This window comes from Conger conger, chromosome 8, assembly GCF_963514075.1.
Source record: "Conger conger chromosome 8, fConCon1.1, whole genome shotgun sequence".
Classification (NCBI taxonomy): Eukaryota; Metazoa; Chordata; class Actinopteri; order Anguilliformes; family Congridae; genus Conger; species Conger conger.
In genome coordinates this window covers 41317714-41345340 of record NC_083767.1, presented here as the reverse complement: position 1 = coordinate 41345340, position 27627 = coordinate 41317714, and the positions used below count along the sequence as shown (strand labels likewise).

The 27627-nt window shown below is 42.2% G+C and overlaps 1 long non-coding RNA gene across 1 annotated transcript in view; it reads right to left on the bottom strand.

The window, feature by feature from the left end:
- LOC133134651 (uncharacterized) overlaps positions 1-24029 on the bottom strand; it is a 28854-nt gene extending 4825 nt beyond the window's left edge. Inside the window, exon 1 of the long non-coding RNA XR_009709322.1 lies at positions 23897-24029. This is a non-coding gene — a long non-coding RNA (uncharacterized LOC133134651). The remainder of the gene's footprint in view (positions 1-23896) is intronic.
- Between the last annotated feature and the right edge of the window lie 3598 nt (positions 24030-27627).

Below are 27627 nucleotides of genomic sequence, written 5' to 3'. Positions count from 1 at the left end.
AGCATAACAGCTAATTAAATGATCTAATATTGTGAAATTTACATCTACATTTTATTTTACATAAACAACATTTGATTATCTATCTATTACTAATTGTACTTTATATAGTTTGCCATGATTATCTACAGTATATAGAGATTTAGACTTCAACTTTCAAGATAAGCTGTTATACACAGATGTGTAAGTGCTTGAATTTTCTTTTTTGCGGGCATGGTATTTATAGAGCCTCCTCAGAAGAGGGGAAGTGTTTTTTTGTTCCAGCGCTTGGTTTTAGTGGATGTGTATGGGAGATGTAATTACTATGCAATTGGGTTAACTTTGTAAGCACATACTCCTATACAAATTAATTGCTTTTTTTTTTTTTTTTTTTTCGCCAAGTTTCAGAAGGCAGACTCCCTGCACACCTGTGGGTCGTCGCCACAGTCTCCACAGAGAGAGGGTGTTGTCATTTCTGGGAAAGCTGTTATTCAGGAACCAGCAGGAAGCAAGGGGAGAGCCTTTGTTTCCTGCGTCCCTGGTGCTGGTGGTTTAGTCATAGCCAAACAAGTATCCTCTGATTTGAACAAATACAACAACAGACAGAGTGTTCAAAAGGCCTAGTTTTCTCTGTAAACATGGTTTTCACCATAAACAGAAAAACAGAAATAACATTTCAGTACTGATGGCAACAGGCAGCGTCTTGCCGACATGTACTGTATGCCTACTGAAAATAGGATGATAAAGATGATCATTTCTAGCTATCATAAAAGTAAAGCTGCATGCTCTGTTGTTGGAAATCCAGCTGATTCAGTATGCACCAAACTGCATCTTTCTGGACGAAATGTCAGACTCTAAGCAGTAAGTCCCGGTTCTGGAGCTGGGATTTCTCCGCTTTTTAATATTTTACCATGATAATGCAATGTCCAGGTTCTGCTAACCCTGTCCTACATGTTCTGCATTTTTAAAAATTAAATCAACTAAATGTGACAGTTATTGTTGTTGGAGATTTTAATTCTGAAGTTGAACGTTGCCTATGCCTAGACCTATGCAAAAACCGGGGCACATATGCAAGCTGGTTATTTCCAGTGATTTAAATGTTATCTGTCTTGCCCCTTCTTGATGTTGCTATCCCAGATCATTCATGAATGTTGTTTTTTGATTTACTCTTTGGGAAGGAACAATGTACAGCACAATATTAAGGAGCATCTTTTAAACTCTACTGTGGGTGAAAAGTTTGTAAACGGTGTGAATGCTCCCAAATGCCTCCTAACTCGCAAATGTGTGCTGAACTTGTGGAAAATTTTAACAGCACACTGAAAACAACTTTAGGTATCATTGCTCCCATGAAAGTGAAAAAGGTTTGCTCAAAACAGCGAACCCGGCATAGAAATTGAGACCAGCGAAAAGAAACTTTCATAAAGCAGAGAATGCAGAAATGAAGAAAGATGACACTCGTATTCATATTGATTCGTATGAAGAACAACTTGCAGGCTACAACAGAGCAATGAAGACCGTAAGGCAGGTTCATTTTTTTCTATATAGAATAATCACTAATCATAAAGATAATCTTAAAATATTGTCTGCAAAAGCTGACAGCCTTTTCGTATTGCTTTTTCCTCTTCCAAATTTTTGCAACACAACAAGTTACTGCTATTACAGTAAAGACAACACAACTGGAGACAAAAACAACAGTTTAGAGATGTTCCGGTCCAGTCTAGTTCCAGGTTTCTGTTCAAAGCACAGCAGGGAAACTGCTCTGATGATGTTGGTAATAATGGACTCAACGCAGATGCGGGATGCAAGTCTATTTCTGCCCTGTTGGAACTGACTGCCACTTTTGATGCCATAGACCATTCCTTTAATGAATTGTCTGGGTTGAAAAGGATTGGCCTGGTACAGCACTTTGAGTGGTTTAAATCCAACTTATCAGATAGAAAATGTACATGTTTGGTTACAGTATATGCAGATATATTCTGGGTCTGTTGGTCTTCACCCAAAACATAATTATCCCTGGGCCACATAATTCGGCAACATAGTGTGAGTTTCTGCAGTTAAGCAGATGGTGCACAAGTGTACAGTTCTGTACTAGCAGACGTTGAGATCATTTGCCCTTGTCCGTGGGATCAAATGTAGGGCGACAAAGCATAAGCTGACAAACTGAAATCCTCTTGTTATCACAATGCGCATGGTAGTCCAGACAAGGGTCCCCCACTGCCTGTCCCCATGAGCTCTCCTGAGGTGCCCTGTTTACCGCCCTGTCCAGGCGAGCCACAAGTGGCCGCCGGCTGGAGTCCAGAGGGTGCGCTGGAACCTGCCATCGCACTGCCCTGGAAAGCTGCCCCTTGGCCCTCCCTGCAGCCGTGAGTCCTCCAGACAAGGGTCCCCCGCAGCCTGCCCCTGCGGGCCCTCTGGCATTGGACCCGCTGGATTTGTGTGCCTGAGCACCAGGATCTGGAGTTTGATCCTGAGGTTGGCCTTGAGTAGCTGGTGTACCTTCTTGGCCCTGTGTTATCACTCCCTCACAGGGGGAGGTATGTGGTGCCAGGAAGGCCGCAGGGGTGCTGAGCATCAGGGGGCAGCACTGGCCCCACTCACAGGTATGGCAGCTGTGATTCATTGTAATCACTACGGCTGCTGCCAGTTACCTAATCAATGGGCTTCATGAAGAGGACTGGCTCCCAGGCCTAGGGACCTTGTCTGAAACTACTTGGAATTGGGCAATAGGCTTTTGTGGGTTGGTGGTTCAATTTCATTATTTGTTTGGGTGTGTTTTTTTTGTTTGTTCCAGCTTCTTAAATGGCAAGTGTGCCACGTGGTGCAGTGGACATCCCCGGCCCTGCATCAGAGGAGAGACTCAGAACTCAGAACATTCCGGCTGTCTGTGGTGAGAATATCTCTGCAGACTGCAGTCCAGGGTCATACTTAGCAAAGAGTGGGGAAGTGGCAAGTCTTGCTGCTGCATGAGGACCCTGACTGAGCCATTTAGCAAGCACGTGTAACATTACTGCTGCAGACACTATAAAGGTGTTCAGCACAAACGTAATACAATATACTGTACAGTACACTCAGTGAGCACTTTATTAGGTATTTATTAGACTTACTGTTTTGTAAGAGTGTGTATATATTCGTGCTACTGATAAAACTGGAGATATAAAAACTTGGAGTGTATCATGGGCGATCATATTGCTATCAGCTCCCAAAAGAGACAGGGTTTACTGTCTGACATACAGTAAACCCTGCTGAAGAATCCAACTATGCTTGACCAGCTTGAAAATTGAGCTGGTCATAAGCAGGTCTAGCTGGGTACATGCTGGTCAACCAGCTGGTGCTGGTAGCTTATCAGGGCTGGTAGCTTGACCAGCTACCTGTTTGAAAACATAGCTTGGGCTGGTCAAACCATGTCAAGCTGGGAGCTGGTCTGAACTGGTCAACCAGCTAAAACCTGTTTGTGGGGGTTTTGTCTGTCAAAACAAATTCTAAAGCTAAATGAACGTGAAACCTAAATCTGAGTTCCTGGTTCCAAAGCACAAAAGAACTGTGTCTTTTTGTTCTTGACACATAGTATGTTTATGCACATCTAAAGAATATGACCAAAGTGGCTTCCTTCCGCATAAGAAACATGTTGAAAGTACTGTAAGGCCCTTTCTCACCTGGGTGGATGCTGAGAGATGAGTTTGTACTTTCATCACCAGCAGCTTTGGCTTTTAAAATGTGCTTCTCTGTGGTGTTCAAAAAGAAAACAACTGAACAACTGTGACAAACCAATTCATTTGAAGGTCCTTTTATTGGTTATTAAAGTGCAGAATAATTTAGCACCCAGCCAAGTTGAAATCTGCAGTCGTATAATGATGGCCTGATGTGCCTGCCAGAAGAAAGAATGAGAAGTTTTTAGAGAAGAGAAGTCTTCAGAATATTCTGCCAAAGCATGTTAGGAAGACACCATTGATAGACAATGAAGAAACTGAAGACAATTTTTTTTTTTTTTTTTCAAGTCATGTCTGATTTCATGTTTTATTATTCTGGTTATTTTAATTTGTTTATCTTTTATTGTATTTCTTATTCTTACTTTTCTTACTTTTATGGCTATTCCTATTCCGATTAGATCTTTTTTTATTTATACTCCCGTCTTCATTTCTTGTTCGGTCCTGTTTTTCCGTTGTTTTTTGTTTCTGAATATGCAGTAGTAGTAGTGTTTACTGTTCTTTTCAGCATTGTGAGAGGTACCTTGGGCTACAGACCTTTGCATGGAATGTTCCGTATATATAAAATTATTAATATCACTACGACTTCTGCACTCACCCCTTCCAGCAACACAGCAGGAAGGGGTCCCCTGAAAAAGTACATGAAAGGATGGGATGCAGTTCAGCTGAAATGCTGCTGCTGTGGGATATAACTGAGAGGGAAGATCAGAGAGCCTCCTTTTTTTATTTTTTGTATCATCCCTTTATAATATCTGTGGTCTTCTCAGTGGAGTCATTCGGAGCTATTACCTGGCCAATCACGAGTGGCAGGTGAAAGCAGGAAACGTATATTAGCCAGTGATGAAACAGACATTGGCTGTGAAGCAAGCACAGCCGTATTCTGATGGAGAGGCAGCGGTCACCATGGTAATACTGAGAGATCACCATGGTGATCGCTGCATCCCCATCAGTGGTCACCCTCCAACCCCCCTTCCCAACTCCAGCAGTTAACATTCTCAAGGGCACTCAAGACCATTTTCTGGGCCTTTTTCGTATACTTTCAATTAGGGCTTGAGTTTGACAGGGTGTTTTCTCAAGAATGTCAATGATTATGCAAGAGGCAGCCAGGGAAGTTTTGAACTGAACCTACAGCACTGGAGTACTACAAATAGCCATTGCACCAGACTTGTAAACCCTTCCATGCTAACTCAGGGCTGTCCATGCTAACTCTACTGTGTCCATGCTATTGTGTCCATGCTAACTCTGCTCTGTCTATGCTAACTTTTGGATGTACCAGTCTAATTCTGGCTCTGAATATGAAATGGCTCATACTCATTCAGGTCTGTGATGACTGTGCATTCAGTTAAATGGGTTCATAAGGCGTCTGAGAGCTCTGGTTCAAAAACCTATTGAAAACCCATTGTGAAAAGGCTTGAATTTCGAAACAGGTAGGGCAATGTATGGCTCGAGGGGATCCTGTTTTATTGAAGGAGCAATGAACAGTACATCCTTGGAAAAACATCAATTTCAATGCACAGGAAAATCATTCCATTTTAGGGCGTCAGCATATTGCTATTTAAGTTTATTGCACAGCGATAGAGCCAGAGTGAAAGAAAAATGCTTTAACTGAAAGCTTGGCTGCAACTTCCACAGCCATTAATTAAACCAGAGATTAAACATTTACCTTTTTATTTATGAACAATGAATGAACAATGAATCTTTTGAATGAACAATGTTGCATAATGGTTTGATTGAGTTCAGATGTGAGATCATAATATGTTAGGGAGGGGCGGGGCAGACTGGGCAGGGTAGGACGGTACAGTAAAAAATCTATTTGCTCCCAATTTTTTAAATGGTGCGACTGAAAATTACCAGGAACCGCAGAACCGTGTACATGTACTCATTCCAACAGACCAGCAGCCTCTCCCCATTCATTCTGCCTGGCGTACTGCATTTAACAGCAACATCTGCACTCGGACACAGTCTGCATATCCCTGAGCCCTCCCCCTTCCCATAAATCATTAATGCTTGCTATTTTTGTTGGCTCCCTAATTACATGCGCCAAACAAGCTTTTAACAAGAGCGGCAATATTTTAGCACAGCTGTGTTCATTTACATAATTCCTTTTAGTAAATATCCTGCTTGATCGACAAATTTGGCACACACACACTTGCACAATAATTTCCAGCTGTCTAAGAAAACTCCCCCAATTAATGCTACCTGTGACTACAGTAGCACAATTAATGCCTGTTACCTGTGACTACAGTAGCACAATTAATGCCTGTTACCTGTGACTACAGTAGCACAATTAATGTCTGTTACCTGTGACTACAGTAGCACAATTAATGCCTGTTACCTGTGACTACAGTAGCACAATTAATGCCTGTTACCTGTGACTACAGTAGCACAATTAATGCCTGTTACCTGTGACTACAGTAGCACAATAAATGTCTGTTACCTGTGACTACAGGAGCACGATTATTGCCTGCTACCTACTTTCACCTTCCTGTCAGCTTTGACCAGTCTGGCCCTTCACCACTGACCTCTGTCATTACCTATGTGTTTTTGCCCACAGAACTGCTGCTCACTGGATGTTTTTTTGTTTTCGCACCATTCTCTCAGTTTCTGAGCTACTCAAACCACCCTGTCTGGCACCAACAACCATTCCCCGGTCAAAGTCTTAGATCACGTTTCTTCCACATTCTGACATTTGATCTGAAAAACAGCTGAACCTCTTGATGTCTGGTTTTATGCACTCACTTGCTGCCACATGTTTGGCTGATTCAATATTTTCATTAACTAGCTGTACAGGTCTCCCTAAAAAGGGTTCACTGAGTGTATTGCAGGGCTAATATGCTGCACTTGAAAGGTCATAAAATTTCACCCAATTGCCCTCGACAGATTAAACTAACATCTTTATGTCACATGTATCTCATACCGAACATAATGATTGCTTGGACCTCCTAATCAGTTCTCGTGGCCTTATCCATTACCGTGCTTCTTGGGGATGTAACATTTTAAGGTATTAATTATCCCGCTATTGCTTCATAATCACAATTACCATAATAATTATGGTTAATAATCATGCTAATTATCTCAAGTATTCATAATTGTCCTCTACACGGACACATCCGAAAGCTTCAAAGGCGTGTAACAATGCCAAATCACAGGATAAGAATAGCAGATATCTTAGCAACCGTAAACTAAATGAAACACTGTAAGGAGGGCATCTGTATGCTTTGTACATTTTTTGAAATGCTTTTGTGTTCTTGTATTCCATTGCTTTCAATTACCAGCAATGATTGTTACATGAGCATTAGAATGTTCAGCTAAGAAAATTCTAATAACATACTATATTTGTGATCTTGTGACCTGATAAAGCAAGGATCAGTAACTCATGGACCTCAAGGGCCAAGAACTGCTGGTTTTCCACCCTCCCTGTTACCTGGGGCGTGGAGACAGTCTGGCCAATCAGTACCACTAATAACCAGTGAGAAAATAAAACCAGGGCTGGATTTGAGGGCCAGAGTTGATGATCCCTGCCTAAAAGGGCTACTTTTTAACTAAGGAGTGGCACATGGACATGCTCAGTCATGAGGTCACCACTCTGTAGGTGGTGACAGGACCGGCAGGACATGCCCAACATACGCAAGGTTCACTCATCAGCAGAAGCAATGCCCTGTTCTGTTTCAAGGGGGGTATGCAGATGTAATCTTTAATTAATCATTGATTTGCATGCTGCTAGACTGTCTCTGAAACATGGTTTCTGCGGCTACATGGATAATGTTAATTGTCCCAGTCTGAGGCTGTTTCTGTAATTACAGAAATTAGGAACATGTTTCAGTCAAGTGGTACAAGCTACACTTGACCTGTAAAATAATTACACTGTGGATACCGTTCCCTGAAGATGGCGTTTTTTAAATTAAGAACACCCCCGGGAGATTGTAATGCAAGCGCTGTGACACGACTCTTCGAGGTGCTATTCCACATCATCGAAACACGAACAACGCCATTTACATATTAACTTAGCATCTACGAGAGAGTAGGGGAAAAGTCATCAGTTTCTCCGTGGTATACGAAGACTGCCAGCAAGACTGTGGGCTGTGGTCTGATTTATATGGACCTGAGGGCTTTTTTTTTCTATTGCTGTAACTTCAATGGGCGTTTGACAGCTCGTTATTTTACTTGGGGCAATCTTACTTTCTTTTTCTCCTAAATTTGGAATTCACGGTCTGCTGAGTGGCCATATACCCGCTACAGACCACACAATGCCACAGTACATGCTGCTGGCTTATGGGGACTGCATCACAGTGCTGAGGGAACACAGTACTACTCGATATACCATCGGATAGGAGCATGACTATCGTTAGGCAGACAACCATGGTCATCACTTTATATAAATACATGCATGCATTTCTAAAGCCCGGATGAAATAGAGCCCTACTGAAACAAGTTGGACATTGGGTGTAACTCAGTGAATCAATGGTAGCTGAATCGTTGCTGACTTAAACACATTTTACCCATGGCAAGATTTGAGCCTACCTATTTCCCACCACCAGTGTGAACTCCCCGTTTACAATTTAAGTGACAGCTCACTTAAAATTGAACTTAAAATGTCCATGATACAGCACCCAGCATCTGATTATGAAAAATCATTCTTGACTTGGGAGCTCAATCCCTGGATTTTAAAAACTCTTCTATGTAGTCATAGTTTTGGAGCCACACAAACTCACCAACACTCATGTCCTGGGTTGGAGTTTCATTCGTTTCCCTCAGGAGTGACTTGGAGACATTCCACTAAAGTTATTTAACTTACGCTTTTATCCAATACAGTTGATTAGACTAAGCAGGGGACAATCCCCTCTAGAGCAATGTGGGGTTAAAAGCCTTGTTCAAGCTGCAAATATCTTATTGTGAACCACCAGTATTCAGGGTCCCAGTCACATACGTTAGCCACTAGGCTAGAGACTGTGCTACAGTATGTCAGGATAGAAAAAATGGCAGCTACCAAGATGCTGGCATATTTTCTGTTCGCATTAACTGTCAGATAATAGGCATCAGAACTGATTTGTATCAGTTCCCAGCATCACTGTGTTGAAAAAGGTGCCCACAAAAGGCAAGATGAAAGAGCAAAGCTCATGTTCCATGAGTGGTTCTGATTTAAAATATGAAACCCTTCCAGTACTGTATATAGTCCTGGGGAATCAAACTGCTAAAAGAAACTAACTGTAGAGATATCCATTGAGCAATGTTTTCTGTCCAAAGATTCCCTGAGGCTATGCTAGCTTTTTTACTTTGAAACTTTAGATGTGTCTCTTGGGCATGCGGATTGCTGCTTCTATACCTCAAATTGCTCAAACTTACCCAAATTTCCAGTTTTTACCCCCATTTTTATCTGTGATGGGCATGCCCAATCGTAATTACATTCCTGCTTCAAAACTGCAACATAACGAACTGAATTTACCACCAATTACCACCGTAATTTGGAATGACGAATTATGCAGCTGCTTCTTTTCACACCACAATTACGATTACTACAATTAACTGCAATTAAACTTACGTAGAGTGGAGTCAGAGGAAGACCTTTCATATGTGGCTTTCACATGTGGTCCGCGGGCACTCGGGTGACCAGCAGGGGTCACCCTAAAGCAATGAAATGCTGACCCCTAATGGACAGAACCATCCCATACCCGGGGCAACCTTGTTGCCATTTTTGCTTCATCCTATGGAGCTACCGGCCAGATTCAATCCGAGACTGAGGCTCACCCGAGCACTGCAGCACCCTGAACCCAATGAGCCACCCAGCTGCCCCTATAGCCCCTGGAACGAAGACAGCAGCTGTCACACAACACACCAAACTGATCTGTGTTTGCCCATAGGTGATGAAGTGTGAAATGCACTTCACCAACCTTCCCCTCCCAGAATGACACTATGACAGGTTTTAGGTCACCCCACAAGACTCAAAGCAAATTCAGTTGCCATTGGCATGACAGAATTGGTATCGGCGCACAATGAACCGGTGTATATGTAGCCCCAGCATTTAGCCTCACTTTCTGTGGGCCTCTTACCCCCTGTCCAGATCCGAGTCATACTCACTTTCACACGCGAGAGGCTCTACTCACCTGGCTTCTGCTGGAAGGGGTAGGCGCGTACATTCGCAGTGACACTTTCGAAAGCAGGCCACCTCAAGCAGAGAGACTGACCCCTGATTCCCGAGCTGCCGCGTGACCCCTCCACCGCCCAGCCGCACCTCCTCATGCGAGGGAGAGGGAGATGGAGAATCCCCCGCCAGGGGGTTCCGTATCAGTCGTCCCCCTGACGTCCTCTCCTCGATCACGCCACCGTCCGCGCCTCCTCTCGAAACCTCGCTTCCTGCGTAGTCGTCCCCGTCCGCTAACGAGCCTGGGAGCCCTCGCCTCCTTTTCGATCAGGTATTTCCCCAGCGACGGTCACGACTCGCTCCTGCAGCCAGCGCCATCCGCCCCTCCCGCGGGGGAACGTGGGCGGCGGAGAGCGAGCGCAATTAGCAGGACCCGCCGCTCAGAGGAGCAGGGATACGCTTGACGACACGACGCTTTCAATCGCTGAGTTCCTCTCCATCTCTGTTTCTCTCTCTCTCTCTCTCTCTTTCCTTCCCTCTAAGCAGCAGAACACAATCTATATGTTATCACGACTGTCTTGAGTTTTGGAAAGGCAACAGAAAATTAAAGGTATGGGCTTTGCACAGCCGAAGACTCTACTCTGGAGTGGCTTTAAAACATGGCACAAGCAATAATGCACCACAGAAGATGCCGGTATGTAAAGATTGCTCATCACTCATCCTTACATTACAAGAGGATCAGCTATGCCCTCTCACCCCTGCACTTACCTTCCAGAACCATGACATGCATTACTGAAACGAGGATGGGGAGGCCTTGCTGTAACCATAGCGATGTTACATTTCTGGGGAGAGTGCAAAAGGAATGGTACATTTAAAGTGACTACTGTATCACCGTTACTCACGCCAACCTGAGGGGGAGCCTGTTAGTTTGAGGGGTTGCCATGGAAACTATGAGGTAGACCCACAGGGAAAAAAATGGAATTCAAAAAGAAGAAAAAACACACACACAATCTCTCTCATACACACACACGCACACACACTGCCGAGTACCTTCAGGGCTGCCAGGGAAACACCCACACACACTCAGATCTCTGCCAAGCGCTTAAAGACCCAGTCGAAAGCGGGCAGGGAGATGGGAGAGTGTGAACCAGCCCCTGACTGCAAGAGAAGGCCCACATTTCTGTGGGCAGCAACGGCAAGAGCAACCAGTTTCCCTCTGCCCACTGCTGAATACCACAAAGGGGCAAGAGGGCCAACACATTCTGGGTCATACTCCCAAATCATTTTAATACTGTAATGTGTTAAAGGAAATATTAATGTACTGTATATCCTGTTATCTTTGGAGAAAAATAACGACCTTTGTTGCTTGCTGGCTCCTCTTGAATCAAGGACTATGGCCCCAATTTCAGCTCAGTACAAATCCGTCTGTATTTCTCACTACTTTCTGACCACTGCTGTCGTTTGACATGATAATACATCCACCCATTTACAGAGTGAGTCTCAATGCTTTTAGTGTTGAAGGGTGGAAAAGCAACTCACTGTGTATAGACTGCACTGTTAAAGAGGCACAGAAACACAGCCATGTCAGATAGACAGGAGACATCTTGGTGCCAGTAGGGTATGTTTCCCAAAGTCACAAAGGGTAATGTTAAATGGTTGCCATTTATATAGCGCCTTTATCCAAAGCGCTGTTCAATTGATGATTCTTGTTCACCCATTCATACACATGCTCACACACCAACGGCGACTGGCTGGCATGCAAGGCACCACCAGCTTATTAGGAGCATTTAGGGGTTAGATGTCTTGCTCAGGGACACTTCACAGCATCACAGCCCGGGCGGGGGATCGAACTGGCAACCCTCCAACTGCCAGACCACTTGAGCCAATGTCACCACCGGATGACCCTGTGCCGCAGTATGGCTCAGGAACACCTCCCCCCCCAAGCCTGCCATCCCCTCTCACCAGGTGTTTTTCAAAGACACAAACATCTACAGGAATATTTAATCTATTTTATGATATGATGGCTCCTTTTCTGGCTCTGATTCTGTATTTTAGCACAAGATGAAAAAAAAGTCACATTTTCCAAACGGTTCCAAGGTATGCGTTTGGTCACATTTATCAGCTGCGCGCATGCACAGATTCGTGTATAAACTGTTTGCGTTGTGTATAAGCTCCATGCCAAATTTGCCAAGCTGCGCGATAAAGGTTGTTTTTTGTTTAATTGATTTATCCCTGCTTAGTTTAAACCACGATAAGCTACGGTCACATCTGTGGAACAAACACACACACACGCACTCATATCATAAACAGAATTCAGATGAGTCCACTCTGGCTATAGTCGACTCATAAACTTTTCAAGAGTTGATTTAACGCTGAACTCGTGCTAAACAGTGTAGGGCGGCCTGTAGCATAGTGGCTAAGGTAAAGGACTGGGACACGCAAGGTTGGTGGTTCTAATCCTGGTGTAGCCACAATAACATCTGCACAGCCGTTGGGCCCTTGAGCAAGGCCCTTAACCCTGCATTGCTCCAGGGGAGGATTGTCTCCTGCTTAGTCTAATCAACTGTATGTCACTCTGGATAAGAGCGTCTGCCAAATGCCAATAATGTAATGTAATGTAATGTACACAGACACACAACAGACAACTCAACTCAGCAGATAACACAAACATAGATACTAGCACATCCATAGCAATTTCTGCAGTACACTAAAGGCCTAGCAGTCAGGCAGATCCATGTTCTCTGGCTTGAGGCATTTCAGAGTTTTATTATATTTAACCTCGCCAGACCAAGCTGGTCTCAGCAGCAGCTGCACATCCACCTCCCAGGTGAATAACCTGCCCAGGTGAAGCTCAGACACAGACCAGCCTACATCCTGTGTTACTGACTGGCTCCTCAGGAGAAAACAGGGGTGTGGTGCTCACTTGGTCAGAGACCAAAAGTTATGGCTCCGGGGTACAGGTGAGGCTCGGAAAAAAGTTTTATTGGAGACCTCTGCGTCTGCCGCGAGGAAAGGATGGCCTACTTTTTGGACAGCAGGCTGTAGTACAGTTCGCTTTGGTAGTTCTCTAAACAGAATGCAGCGTTTGATCTTTCCCAGCATGGGTGGTAGGGTACTGTCACTGTGGCATAATGACCATGGGACTGCTTTAAACGGGAGCTAGTCATGCATTTAACTGACATTCAAAATGGTGGTTTACTCCTAATGTTCTTACTCTGCGCTATCTACCTACTATCATCAATAAACTTTACTCTGCATAAAAACTGTCTTTTAATCTGTTTTTGTGCTATTTGTTTTTAATCTGTGCTAAATACCTAAAATTTATGCAATGTGTAATAACGTAGTATCCCCCCGACAGATCACTAGACGTTTCCAAGGCAGTGATTCTACTGTATGGCTGGACAGACAGAGTATATTGTAGCCAAAATAAATCACTGAGTGTCTACAGATATCTCTGCAGTTTTCTGCACATTGCAAACAGTCCTCCTATGCTGTACGTGGAAATGTTAAACCTCAAGTCTACACCAATTTCCCAACATGCATCACTGCAAAACAAGTCTCAATCCATCAGGACTGGTCGTTGAATTCACCAATGCACAGCCCTGGAATTGCCATAACATAAACGGGCAGTGTTTTTTGACTCCTCAATTCCTAACTGACTGCTTACCATCTACTTGCAAAGAGCGGCTCTTTTTTATTGAACAGATGGCAGGAAATCCATTACCTTAAATGCATGGTGCCCAGAGAACTGCTGCCAGCCAGGAGTGCCAGTGGTGGCTTGTAAAATAAAACTAACATAAACACCTCCAGTGAATGATGGCCTGTTGGAGGCAGGAGGTGGGGGAATGGCTGACATGACTGAATAAAAAGACAAAAATAAAAACACCTTAGAAGGCATACAGAGAGTTATGACGAGTGCATGTAAGTCGAACTGAAGATTTTCCATGATAGTTTCCACAAACCTGAAACTACTTCTCTGATAAGATTGAGAGTATCTTGGAATTCTGTGAAGGTATTGTAGTAATTTGTATCGACTTGTCTATGATTGACTTGGACATGTCACATGGGACATCTAGGTCAATCTAAAAAGAAAAAAACATTGTGTTACTGAATCCTTAACAGGAAAATATTAACTCCTAATTAAATTCATGGGTAGAAACCTTGTCCAACCCAATCTAATACCTGCTAACTCAGCGTTAATCTGCCAGGCAACCAATCAATACAAGGAAGTCAATATGTGGAATATGTGTGAGATTAATGAACAACCGTGTTCCTGCTAGTACATCTAGCTGTGCTAAATTGTGGCTGTGGATAGGGGCGTGTTGCCCTTGTGCGGGCTAGCCGTTGCGTGACTGATCGGTGAATGGCAGTTTGGAGTTGATGTAATCCCAGATAATACAAAGCGCTGTGTCGGCTCAACACTACAAAGAGAGGCCGTGCTTTGAAAATCCCACAAGAGGCCGTCAAAGAGACAGATAATCTCATGTCTCAAGTCTCCAGGTGCCTGTTATGCCACACTTCTAACCAACAGCAAGGGCCTTCCTGAGGTTTCAGAAATAAAAAGGACAAATTACACTGCAAACAAATACTTAGATGCAAGTGCAGATACTCACAGTTCCTGTTTTAATATTGTTTCCAGTAAACTACCCTTGTGTAAAAGCCAGCTATGGCGGCTTGCAATGACCAGCTACCAGTTTCAAAACAACTTGAGCTGGTCAAACCCTGTTGAGTATGGACCTGGTCTGAACCGATCAACCAGCTACCAGCTGTTTCAAAACATAGCTTGACCTTTTTTTTCAGTAGGGTAGCTTTATTGTTACTGTTTGGATGGGGGATAAATCAATACAGTGCAACCCATAACAAAGAATTGCATCCATTCCAATTTTAGTCTTACGGACGCTATATCCCCACTTGAAGTGGAGTGCATTCAAATTAATTAGAAAATGTGTGTCAGGGCATATACCATATTCTTAAATTACAGGCATGTTTGTTTTAATAAACATAGCGCAATAGAACAGAAAGGTCGATGATAGCAATACATTTTTTTAGGAATATGAATTTCCAATACAGGAAATGTACTTGTACTTTAAATTTCACTGGGTTTTAACCGGTTTTAATCGTACCAAAACTTTACTCTTTTCACCAACCTGCACAATGCTGCTCGAACTGGCCTTGCCAGATATCAGTCCTTTGTTCTACATGACTCTATCCCTGTCCTTGAGAAGCCTTGAAAGAGTGGATGGGGGACGCTCACACACTCAAAGCCTTTTCTGAAGGACGACTGATGCTTCAGCCTGGCAATTAATTTGAGCCGATACTGCAATTATGCATGTATGCATTTTACATTATTACATCATAGATTTCCTTCTTGTGCGTGCATAGTGCCTTACACTGAAATGGTTCTCCATCATGCAGCTTGTGACCTCATGGCAGTCGAAAGCCATTTCAGACATCTGAAAGATGTGTCACAGCGAAGATACAACTACTATTTCAGTTTCAATTTGTTGCAAAGTTTGATATGATATTTGCAACTATCTTCAAGTAGATGATTTTTTTCATTTTCAGAAATAACTATTTTAGCTGCAATGTTGAATAGAACACATCTTGTTAACCAAAGCATTTTAGGTATGGCTGTGAGAGACAAGAGATGGCTTTGAGAGAAAGGCAAATGTTGGACTCACAGATTTTGAGAAAGGATTTATTCTATTAGCTCATTTAGCCCTATTCTACTGAAAAGGAAATGATGACAAATTAAATTAAGGATGGATATTCTATGACATCTTAATCTTTTGACTGAGCCAAAACTATCCTTAGAAATTGAGTATTTCCTAATCAGTATTTCACCATACCAGTATTTCACCCAAAATCACTTCATCCAGATTATTCCTACATGAGTATATGATATTTATACACTTGTGTGTATCCATCTCTCCTGACTTACTGAGATTCTGTCAGAGAGCAGCTCAGAATACACTGTGTGACCCCGTGAGTGGAACCTGACTCTAGAGGGAGCCACTGAGCGGGTCTCCAGAGTCTTCCCCACTGCAGAACTACCTTTACAGCACTGTCAGGCTCCCACTACATTCACTCCAGCTCTTTATAGCAGCTCCAAACGGTTGCCACGGCAACACAGCACCCTGCTTTTGACCACATAACAACACACGTACATCCAAGGCTTGTGTTTTAAATGTTCTTTTTCCTTTTTTTTCCCTCTGAATGGCAAGCCATAAATTATACTCTAATTATTCCAGGTATTTAATGGTACCCAACATGGCCATCTATACCAGTGTTCAGAAATATTCATAAAAAATGGTAGCCCAATTATGTCATTCTACCCTTAAAATGAGAGCACACAACGAGGCAATTAATACGGGTTTCTGCAGGACTGTCAGAGTTATAGAGTGTTCTGAGGGCTTCCGCCAGCTAAGGGGTACGAGGCTGATTAAATTAAGCAGCTAAATTTGACGGCATGGTGATATTTCTAATCAGGCAAACTGATAATTGAGGATTAAGAAAATCCGATAGCAGCAAACGTGTGCATCCGCTCTGACATTTACTCAGGCTTCCGGTTTGTTCCGGGAAACGTTGCGACGCATAAAAGGTAACTGCCGAAACCATCACTAAACTGAACTGAAGTTTTGAGGTTAATCAGACTGGTCTCCCACCACAATGGGAGAAATGTTCTTCATTAACATCACTTTCATATACAGCAGTTGTGATGTAATGGCAAAAAAAAACACACAAGAGAGGGAAATGAATGCAATGACATACATTACATTGTGAATTACATTTTTTTTTCTAATTTGTTACAGCAATTCTGCTCCCCAGAACAAAACAGACAAATTCAGTGTGGCATCCTTGGTTCTACAAAACATTTCTGGACCCATGTATGCCACCATAGTAGAGAGAGCTCATGGCATTGAGATTGGCACTAGCACCACCTTTCATTGGATGTCTGTATGTTACAACTTCAATGACGACTGGTTTTGTGTGCCATGCAGGTGCATGTCATTGGAGCTTCACAGAATATAGCAAGTTGCAAAGTTTGCGAAGTACTATTTGCAGGATCACTGCAGTTTACAAGCGATAAATACATTGTAGCAGTTAAAATTTTGCGGTTGTGCATTATCGCGTTTTAGTATCACAACCAAACATAGGTATTGGTACATTGCACAGAAGTACATTGCCTAACAGTAATATTGTATGTACTATATATCCAAGTTTAGCTGAAATGCCAATGAGATCATTTTGCTGGCTTTTACTTTTATGTGGAAAAAAATATGTGAGAAGGAAGGAGCCATAACTATTATATTAATATCAATTTCTACAGACAGGGCATTGTACAAAAAGGACATCCTCAATGGAATCATAAAAATCTTCTTTCCCCGCGATTACATTTTTTAGAAAGCATGGATGGTGTGCACCTCCTACCACATGCTCTGTTTCCCCAGTGTCATTACTATAAACACTACTCTCACCAGCTGATGGGAATCCAAGCAGGAATATCTGTTAAATACCCTGTGCAATCAAAAAAAAAAAACTTTCAAAGCGTTCATTAAGATATAAGAAAAAGGTGTCTTTTTATCTTTTCAAAATGTAAATAAATGAAAATTTTGTTTTGATCTGCTCCATTTGTAATTAACACGCTATGAAAGAGTAGCCAACTTTGTGGAATCACGCTAAACGTTTAGTTTGCTTGCATGCAGAATATGCAGAACTATATAGGAAATAACACTGACTCTTACCTGTAGTACAACAACCTGTCCCAGGAGCATTGCTGCCACCGCCTCACCTGCTCAGTCTGTCATAAAGCCTTCAACCACATATACAAGGTTCCAAAGTTATAGAGCGACTTTGCTGCCTAGCTAATTTAATATTATAAACTCATATTGTACCATGTACTAAACCATCTTTTTTGAACAATGGTGTCATTTTTTCACTATTCAGCCTGCTACATGGAATTAGCCATCTGACAAAGACTTATTTAAGATAGTTAAATTTCTTTAAACACATTGCTAATAGCCAAACTAAACTGTATGGATATTGAAGCAATGGTGACTTCAACAGTCCCTAGTTGCTAGCAGTCAGTCCTTTTGCAGCTAAAGGACGCTGATAGTGGATAAAGTCAGTTGGTTTCGGCTGTGCTCTGAAACATATATTTATTTTGACGATAGACAAAAAGCTTAAGAGTTAACATTTTTATTCCGTTGAGATTTCTTATCTTAAAACATCAAGTCATATCTTTACTTTATGGGCAGCACAGTGTGTTCAGGAAAATGGCTGGGAGGCCTATATTTTATAGAGCTGACATAAAGCCCATTCTTAATGTGAGTCAAATATTCAGAAAACTTCAATACATTTTATCCAGGACTGCAAGTACACACCAGAGCACAGACTGTACTCTGCCCAGGTCCGATTACAGCAGACACATGGCGATAGCACGAGATATTCTCCCTCCATGATTCAATTTACTGTAATTGAAACAAGTGTCTACAGCCACATTTGCATGTTCGCTCTCTGCAGCAGGCAAAAATTCACACCCTCTGATGCAGAGCCCATGCCTCACTGTGAGAGAGACTAATCAGATTCCAGATTCGACTCCACTTGGTTTTGTTCTTTGGGTAACAAACATTTTCTTACACATAAATCATTTCATATTTGAACTTTCAACAGTTCATATTTTGTAATCTATCTGGATGGGGGAATAGCGCAAGACCTTCCATACACACACGCTGAAAGATGGCTTCCATAGACTGAAATAAGTCCTCAAAATCAGCCCATCAGGTAATGCATCATTTTGCTCATAGGACACACTGCTGCCAAGAATATTTTCCAGTAAAGAGCCGGTCTGATCAGTCACAAGAGGATGTCTGTGCAATTGGTAAGATGACAGCGGAGCTCAGTTCATTTCTTGAATGTTGTCCTCAATCTTTGCAAGGATTTCCAGCTAGCTGTTATAGGGATTTAGTTTTATTCACAAACCTGTAAGCTCAAAATCAGTGAGAAAATCACCTAAGACTGCAACTTACTAATCTTTTCTTCAGGCACACACTGCTACAAATCACACCTTCTATTGGCAGCCATTACTTTCAGTCTTCATTGCGGATCATTCAGTAGTTTTACAGATTGGCAGTATTGCTGCAATCACTTGTGAAGGAAAAAAAAGGTAATATATGGCACAGACTGCACAGATTCAGCATGCACTTTATTAGTGGATTACATTCAAGATGTGTCATTCAACACAAGATTTCAAAGGACTTTGAAGGAGGAAACTTTGGTGCTACACAGCACGGCAGCCATTTTGTACATGAATGCTCACACACATCAGCTGAGAAGGAAAAGAAGAACTAATTTAGGTAATTATAGGCCTTTTCCGAACTCAGCATATACAATGCTGTAAAACCCAGCTTGAAAATTGAGCTGTGTCAAGCTGGTAGGTAGTCTGAACTGGTCAAGCAGCTGCCAGCTGTTTCAAAACCTTGAGCTGTTTTTTCAGCAGGGTACACTAAGAGCTAACAGCGACGGTTTATTGGGACAAATTGCAGCGCATGGGAAATGAGTCACTTCTCCTGACAAACATGTTCCATTTCCTGTCTGACGAGCAGGATAAACGTCTCCTTGGAACATTCAACCTTCGTCAACTACATATTCCCATTTGGAAGTTAAGGTATCTGAGTTAATGTGTGCCAGGCATACACCAGAGCAAGCACTGGACACTTAATAAAACCCAACAAAGCCAGGGTTGGCCACATGCCAAAATCAAATACAGCCAATTTCCCTGCTCCTTGAATTATTTAGCAGAAAAGTAAAAAGGTATCTTAACTGTGCTACAAAAACTTGCCCAAGAGCAACATACATTATAAGCCCTTTTCCAGAAAATCACAAGATGTCATCTTGCAGACCCCAAACTTTAAAGCCTTATATCCACTGCCAGTTAATTTTCCTTGTGTGTGCGCTCAAAAATGCGATCTTACAGTATGAAGGACATAACAGTGAACAGAAGCCAGAAGCGACAGTTTCAAAGAGAAGTTCCCTGGATGGTGTGTGTGAATAAACACTGGTGGGAACCAGACGTAGTCGGGGGACCCTGTCCTCCGCCGGCTGGCTCTGCAGTTCATTTCAAACAGAAAAGGCTCTTTATACCCTACAGTATGTACCCATTATACACTTACTGAGCACTTTATTGGGTATTTATTAGACTTATTCTTTAGACTTATTGGTCTTCTGCTGTAGCCTATCCACTAGCGTTGCATGTTCCAAGATGCTGTTCTGCATACCACTATTGTAATGTGTGATCATTGCATTACTGTCACGTTCCTGTCAGCTTTGACTAGTCTGGCCCTTCTTTACTGGCCTCTCTCATTAACAAGGTGTTTTTTCCCACAGAACTGCAGCTCACTGGATGTTTTCTGTTTTTTGCACCATTCTCTGCAAACTCTAGAGGGGTCCTTGTACATATCCTGGACCAATGGTCTCTAACCCTGGTCCTGGAGAGCTACAGGGTCTACATTTTACATTTACATTTTAGTCATTTGGCAGACGCTTTTAATCCAAAGCGACTTACAAGTGCATAGGTTCTTCCACAAGTCAAAGCATCACATCCATAACTAGGAAAACACATAGGAAGTGCTGTTCTAAACATATAGTCATCATAAGTTTTTTTAGTATTTTGGGGGGGGGGGGTTAGACAAGAGGGATAGGGATATCAGAAAGGGGGGTGGGGGAAATCAGGAGGGAGGACTAAGGTAGAGTTTGAAAAGGTGTGTTTTTAGTCTGCGTCGAAATAGGGGGAGGGATTCTGCTGTCCTGACAGTGGTAGGCAAGTCATTCCATTACTGAGGAACCAGAACGGAAAACAGGCGTGAACGTGCAGCTCGACCACCAGGTGCTCGTAATGAGGGAACCATAAGGGGACCAGAGCTGGCAGACCGGAGTGGTCTAGCTGGGGAGTAGGGAGTGATCAGGGATTGTATGTAAGGTGGGGCAGTCCCCTTAGCAGCCTGAAATGCCAACACTAGGGCCTTGAATCGGATGCGTGCAGCAATAGGAAGCCAGTGGAGGCCAATGAGAAGCGGGGTGACATGAGCCGACCTGGGCTGACTGGTGATCAGGCGGGCTGCAGCATTCTGGACCAGCTGGAGGGGCTTGATGACACACGCTGGGAGACCGGCTAGGAGGGAGTTGCAGTGATCCAGGCGGGAAATGACACGCGCCTGGACTAGGAGCTGGGTGGCTTTCTCCGTCAGGAGATGACGGATATGGCGTATATTATACAGAAAGAACCTGCAGGTTCTGGCAGTGGAGGATACTTGTGGAGCCAGGGTGAAGCAGTTATCAAGAGTTACCCCAAGATTCTTTGCCGTACGGGGGGAGGAAACTACAAAGTCCTCAACAGTCAATGAGAGGTCGATTGACGGAGAGGACTTAGCTGGGATGTAGAGAAGCTCAGTTTTGGCAAGGTTAAGCTTCAGGTGGTGGGAAGTCATCCACGCAGAGATATCAGAGTGACCTGGGTATCGGGGGCGAAGGAAATAAAGAGTTGGGTCATCAGCGTAAGAGTGATAAGAAAGGCCATGGGAAGAGATAACAGAACCAAGAGACATGGTGTATACTGGTTTTTGTTGTATAGTCTGGTTCTTTAATTAGAGCAGTTGATTACACGATTAACTCCCCTCATCTTTACCTGGGTCTCAACAGAGTGCTGAAAACAAAAACCAGCAGAACCAATAGTTCTCCAGGACCTGTCCTGGACAGATCCACGTGTTCCAGTACAGCTAATGAGACTGCAAATTGTCTTTTGTAAAGGCCTTCAGTGAAATTGGAATGGCAGATGAGGCAGATGCAGGAATAATATCACTTTTTTAATCAAGTTCCCCCCAAGTGGTTCATTCGGTGGTTTGAGTTCTGCTATAGCCTCATTCATCTTGTACCAAGGCCCCGGCTTCATCATGCTGACCTATACTCCCTGCAAAATACATGACCTTCACATCAATAAACCTCCTTACCCTCCAGAAACTGGAATAAAAGGTCAACTTGACAATCATGTCAATGTCAGTGAGGCTGAATAGACCCCATAATGCAACCTGACATTTTAGCTGTGACAGTGTGGTGTATTGGATGGCTAAGGGCCTGGAATATTGGGACGTGGGTACATTGATTGGGACAGCAATATTAGCAGTGCACTGTTTGTTTATACACCGTCAGATATTAACTTGGACTTGCCATAACACTTTGCAATAAGGTTACATGAATTATTGGCATTAACTAATGTAATTGTTAACTAACTAAATGAGAAGTTAATCTGTACAGTTTTGTTTACGGTTTTGTACATCATTATATTGCTAATGGTTAACTAATGCTTTGCCAATGCTTTGCTAATGTATAAATATTCATGTAATTAATACATTACATAGCGAGCTGTTAACTAATGAAAAGTTAATTTCATGCTTCCTTTGTACATTAATTCATTCATCTTAACAACAACATTAGTTAATGCCAATGCATGCACCATTATTGTAAAATCTGACCGACTAACCTAATTATGTAGCAGTAAGAAAAAATGAAATGTCCAATACAAGTTGCTCTGTGTGAGATCATCTGCCAGATAAATAAACAGTGATGAAATTACTGAGAAATCAAACAGGCCAGATCCATTCTTAGGGAGAGAGAAAAATTAAATTAAATATTTTAATTTCAAAACAAATTCTGTGCAAATGTGTCCTCATTGAATTTCTGTTTTGTTTTTTGTACAGTATCTAGTCATGGAATAAAAGCAAAGTAAGCAATGCCTTCACTCTAGAGTAATAATGATCATAAAATGTAAAAAAAAGACACAAAGTGATAAAATACTCTGGACGAACCCTGAACTTTTCATCCGCTCTCTATGTCAGCTTGCACAATCCATTTACTCGACCTTTTTTGTGACAGGTAGTTCCTCGCCTCCATTAATAAAGAAGAAACATAAAAGACTGAAATAGCTGCACTTTAAATCTGCGCTGGCACAACGTTTATACGGTTTTATCCTGCTTCTGACAGATCATGGCACTGTCCCCGAATCAGGTGGGAAACAGCGGTCCCTACAATGACGGATGTCACCCCTCCTGAAGCTCTGTGCTATTTGCAGTGGCGACACACATTTTACCTGCAAGGTTAAACCTCGGCTTGTAAATTATTTTCTTCCATTTGGATTTGTAAGCGGACAGGGGATCCACTTCTTTCCTTTTTCTAATTTTCAGGACTGCAGCACAGACTGGTGGTGCAGGAACTATGTGCCTGCCTATGTCCCATCTTGTGTTACTTAAGTTCCACTCTACTGCCCGAATGCATTCAGTAGATTTCATCTCAAAGTTCTTTCTTTGCTTGACACAGGGAGGAAGATCTTCCTATTCCCTCAATAAAAAATAAGAAATGTTTTTGTTTTTTGGAGTGTGGTGGTGGTGGTGGTGGTGGTGGTGGTGGTGGAGGAGGGGGGGGGGGGTTAATCCGCTTAAGAGAAGTTATTTATAAGCCCTTTTATTGAATGCAACTGTTCTTTAAGGACATCACATACCCCTTGGTCAAGTACAAATCGATCACATCCCATCAATTCAATTACTATAACTCTTCTCTGTTATCTCTGCTGCCAAATCCATATTCCTTTGGGTAATAATCATTTTGACTGCACTCTGAAAACTGCTTTGTTGAGTGCATTTAACATCATGATTGATTACATGATTGATGATTGTAAAATGCATACAGTTGACATTCAGTTCATACAACACACAGTTCAAGGGTTCAGGTTTTATCTATGTGATCACTCTAGGACTTGGAGCAGTACTTTATTGTGTACTTTATTGTGTGTTGCTCTGGATAAGAGTGTCTGCCAAATGACTGTAATGTAATGACAGGCCTGAGAATTGGGATCACATTGGACTGTCTTTTCTTAAAAACTGTGAGTAACCTCTCTCAAAATACCGGTCATTTTTTCTGACTTGCACCAACTTCATTATTTGTTCACTTGAGCAAACTTGCAGTTAACAGTACAAGGGTTTGCAGTTGAACTTGCATTCAACATGATTCCAATACTAATCACTCCCATTCAAAAAGAAAAACAACTATTCATAATGACTGAGAGAAGACCGCGAAGCAATAGCCTTACCTTTTGTTATTTGAAATTAGAATCATCTGCTGGTTCACTAGTTTACCAAAAATATACTTCCAAACTTGTTAGGCTGTGGTGGTATGAAGAATTAACTCCTATCAAGGGTCCAGGAAACGGGGAGCCCAGCTTTGGGTGGAGTGGGGCCAGACGAACGGCAGTTGCACACGAATGACCAGGAGGCAGCTGAGGAGAGAGGAAACTGCCAGAGGAAACGGCAGCAGTCGGAGCGCCAGGCTGATCCAATAGCGAGGCGGACGGGCTCAGGAAGGAGACGTCAAAGCAGCCGTGTGTGCCGGCTCTAGGGCACGGTCTGTCCTCCCTCATCCAGACACATTCAGAGACTCTGAATTCAGCGTTCACTCTTTGAAGAGTAGGTTTTCTTTAGAATGTTTCTAGTCAACTCTATTGGTTTCAGTGAAACCGGTAATTATGGTTACATCAGCATTAGAATGTTCAGTTAAGAGCACTCTAATCACATTATTTGTGATCTTATACCTTAAAGGGTTAATGAATACAGGACAAGGAATTCATTGTCAATTTTTAACATGTAGTTGACTATTTTGACCAGGAAATTCAAGACCCTGGTCTAGTCTACACTCCACTACTACACTGAAAAATGGTTGTAATAGAATTCCTTAGAAGTACCCTATCTATGGTTCATTGTCAGGTAAAATGGTTCTTTGTATGGGTGTTTTCACACTTCACGCCAATGACAGAGGGTTCCACAAGGAGCTAAAATCACTTCCCCTATCGGAATCAAGCCAAATAACCTTTTTCAGAAGAGGGAAAACCCAAATACATATGGGTATGGTTTGCACTGAGAGATAATTATCCTTATTTTTACCAAGGGGACAAGGAAATATTCAAATCCCATTTTAAGTCAGTACATTACAAGGCACCTAGTCCTTCCCACAAAGAACAGCTTTCTTGAAAGTATTAGGCTGTGCAATATTTCCCATCCATTGTATAATGCTTCATATTTTGTATTTATGCTCTAAAAATATTACCCAGGCACCTTTTCCTGTTTCTTGAATTTTCTGTTTTCATATGGTTGATCGAAACGAGACCAAAGTTTGTTTAAATGAACTGCACACAACCTTAAACCATTACATTTACATTTAATTTGGTCATTTGGCAGACACTTTCAATCCAAAGAGACTTACAAGTACATAGGTTCTTCCACAAGCTAAGCATCACATCCATAACGAGTAAAATACACATGAAGTGCTGACCAACTACAGTAAGTGTATTTGACTGAAGTGGAGTGTCAGATGCCACATTTCAGGATTTCACACATCCTCAGGAAAACGCATTTGTGCCATTACTAGTAATCTGGACCATTCTAAGGGCCTTTAGGAAACACTTGATGTTTTCAAATTGGAAATATTCACTGATCTGCAGTTCACATGGATGGATCACCCTACCTAAATCAACCAAATAAAATAACACTTAAATGAATCTGTGCAGCCTCCGTGGGTTTTTTTTAATCAAAATCCTTTTTTAAATCAAAAGTACTTCCTGTCTGTGTGAGGGACTGAATTGGCTCATTCCTGACTCAGGAAGTTTGGCAGGAAGTCTGTGAACTGCAGATAGCAAGGCTCTTTCCTCATCAGACCCAGACAAATTAATCCCCACAATGACACAAAACAATACAAAACACATTTCCATGTCATCTGTAAAATACATAAGTGCAGCCATGTCGGTAATGTCTTTGAAGAAGCAGTGTAAACACAGCATTGCACAACCTTGGAAACTTCTTTGCCGTACTTTACAGTAGATGTCTTTTGACGTGTCACAACAATTTACCAAAGTATTTCCAAAGTCAAAGCAAAACTTCTGACAACAAACTGACCAGTTATGTAATTTATTCAGGCTCTTGCCATATGGTGCTTTGACCGTTTACCAGTTTAGCCAAAGTCACAGCAAGCTCTCAGACAGAGAGGCACAAACTCAGAAATCTGACACTCTTTGCATACTGTATGCGAACACAAACAAGTCACCACCAAGTCACTTACAGTAAGTGCTGGATAGGACTTGTGAAAGACGATACAACACAGAAATATTCTGTTGTTCATTTTTTAAACGAGTCTCTTGGTTCCAATAAAATTATCCTCAGTATCTTTCCTATAAAAGTTAATTTAAAAATTCTCCTTTCCAGAGTGCCTCGCTTTCCACTTTGAACTACGGCACTGGAGATCTTTCCTGCCTGAACAACTGGTAATTGATCACTTTCATTATGCCTGCATCGTAGTCTCAGGGATTTGGCTGGCTCCAACAGACTGCCAATTGTTTTCCCTGATTGGAGTGGGAGTTATTTATGTCTGTTTTGTACTTTAAACAAAGCTGGATTGAAACCGCTGGCTAAAGTGATCCTATGACAACCATAGAGAAGCTGTTAATAAGCCCTTGTCACTGGAAACACCTTTCTGGCACAGATCCTGTGAGCTGCTACACACACTGGCATAGACTGAGCACAAGACATGATGTCATGTCACTGTCATGCTGTGATTGGATGAGAAGAAGGCAAAATCTTCTGGCTTGTTTACAGAAGATGGCTACAATTCTAAAACACAGGCCTGGACTCAACACTAAAGGTGTGCCTCACCTTTGAACACTGTTTCCGTTTGCTTTTCAGGGAACACTTGTCACATTTTTCCACCACAAAAAAAACAATGCTGTACAATATTTGTATTTTTTTGTTTACATTTTTCAGAATGTTGGGTTGAAGTTGAGGGCAAAGTGCACTGCGATCTGATTGAGTGAAAGTTTCTGCTGTTGTGCTGGAGGTGTTTGTTTCTTCAGCTAGAGCTCTGACTGGTGTGGGAAAATAAACTTTAGAGTGTGGAAAGCAGTATCTGACACTACATTTCTCACAGAAAGCATAAAGTTGAGTGATTTTGTTTTTTTAAAGATTTTTTTACACTGCAGTTGTTGTGCGACAAGGGCTTAGAGACACAGCTCACGTTAATCACGGAACATGGCAAAAGTCTTATTAAAATGTTAAGCCCCCATTCCCCCATACAGATCCTTTCAAAACCCTTCCGTTCCAGGCCAGAGACCTGCTATCTCCCCCTGCAGGAAGCAAAATCCTGGCCACAGATGGATCTTTCTGCAAGCCAATGATCCCAGCTTTTTTTTCTTTTCGGATATTAATAAAAATAATATAATTTTTCAAATGTTAAGGATACAATTGCTATTTACTTTGTTAAGCATACATCGTACAATATATACACACAGTGAGATTTGTTGACCACAGTCATGTGCACGCCCACACACAAGCGCATATATGTGTGTGTGTGTGTGTGTGTGTGTGTGTGTATGCATGTATGACTGATCGCCTGTGTGTGTGTGCCAGTGATCTACAAATTCTTTCACAATGAAACAATAAAAACCGACATGCCAAACCGACTGAACGACTTCATACATTATATATTATCTGTAAAAAACATAAGGATTCTCTGTGGAACATTCTTCACAAAGATGTGTCATAAATCTGATAACATAGTAAGAGAGTGGGGTTTTTTTCAGGATCGATGACAGTGCCATTACTCTGAACCATTACCGCAAAATGTGTTTGAGGTTTATCATAAGCAGGGGCATCAATCTCAGAGCAGTGTCAATTTCCTAACGATGCCCTCCATGTGTGCCTTTCCCCAGGGTAATGGATTGCCTCTCTCCCCCCTGCCCTGGGTCTATTTTTAAAGCCAATTCCTCAGTAAAACAAAGGA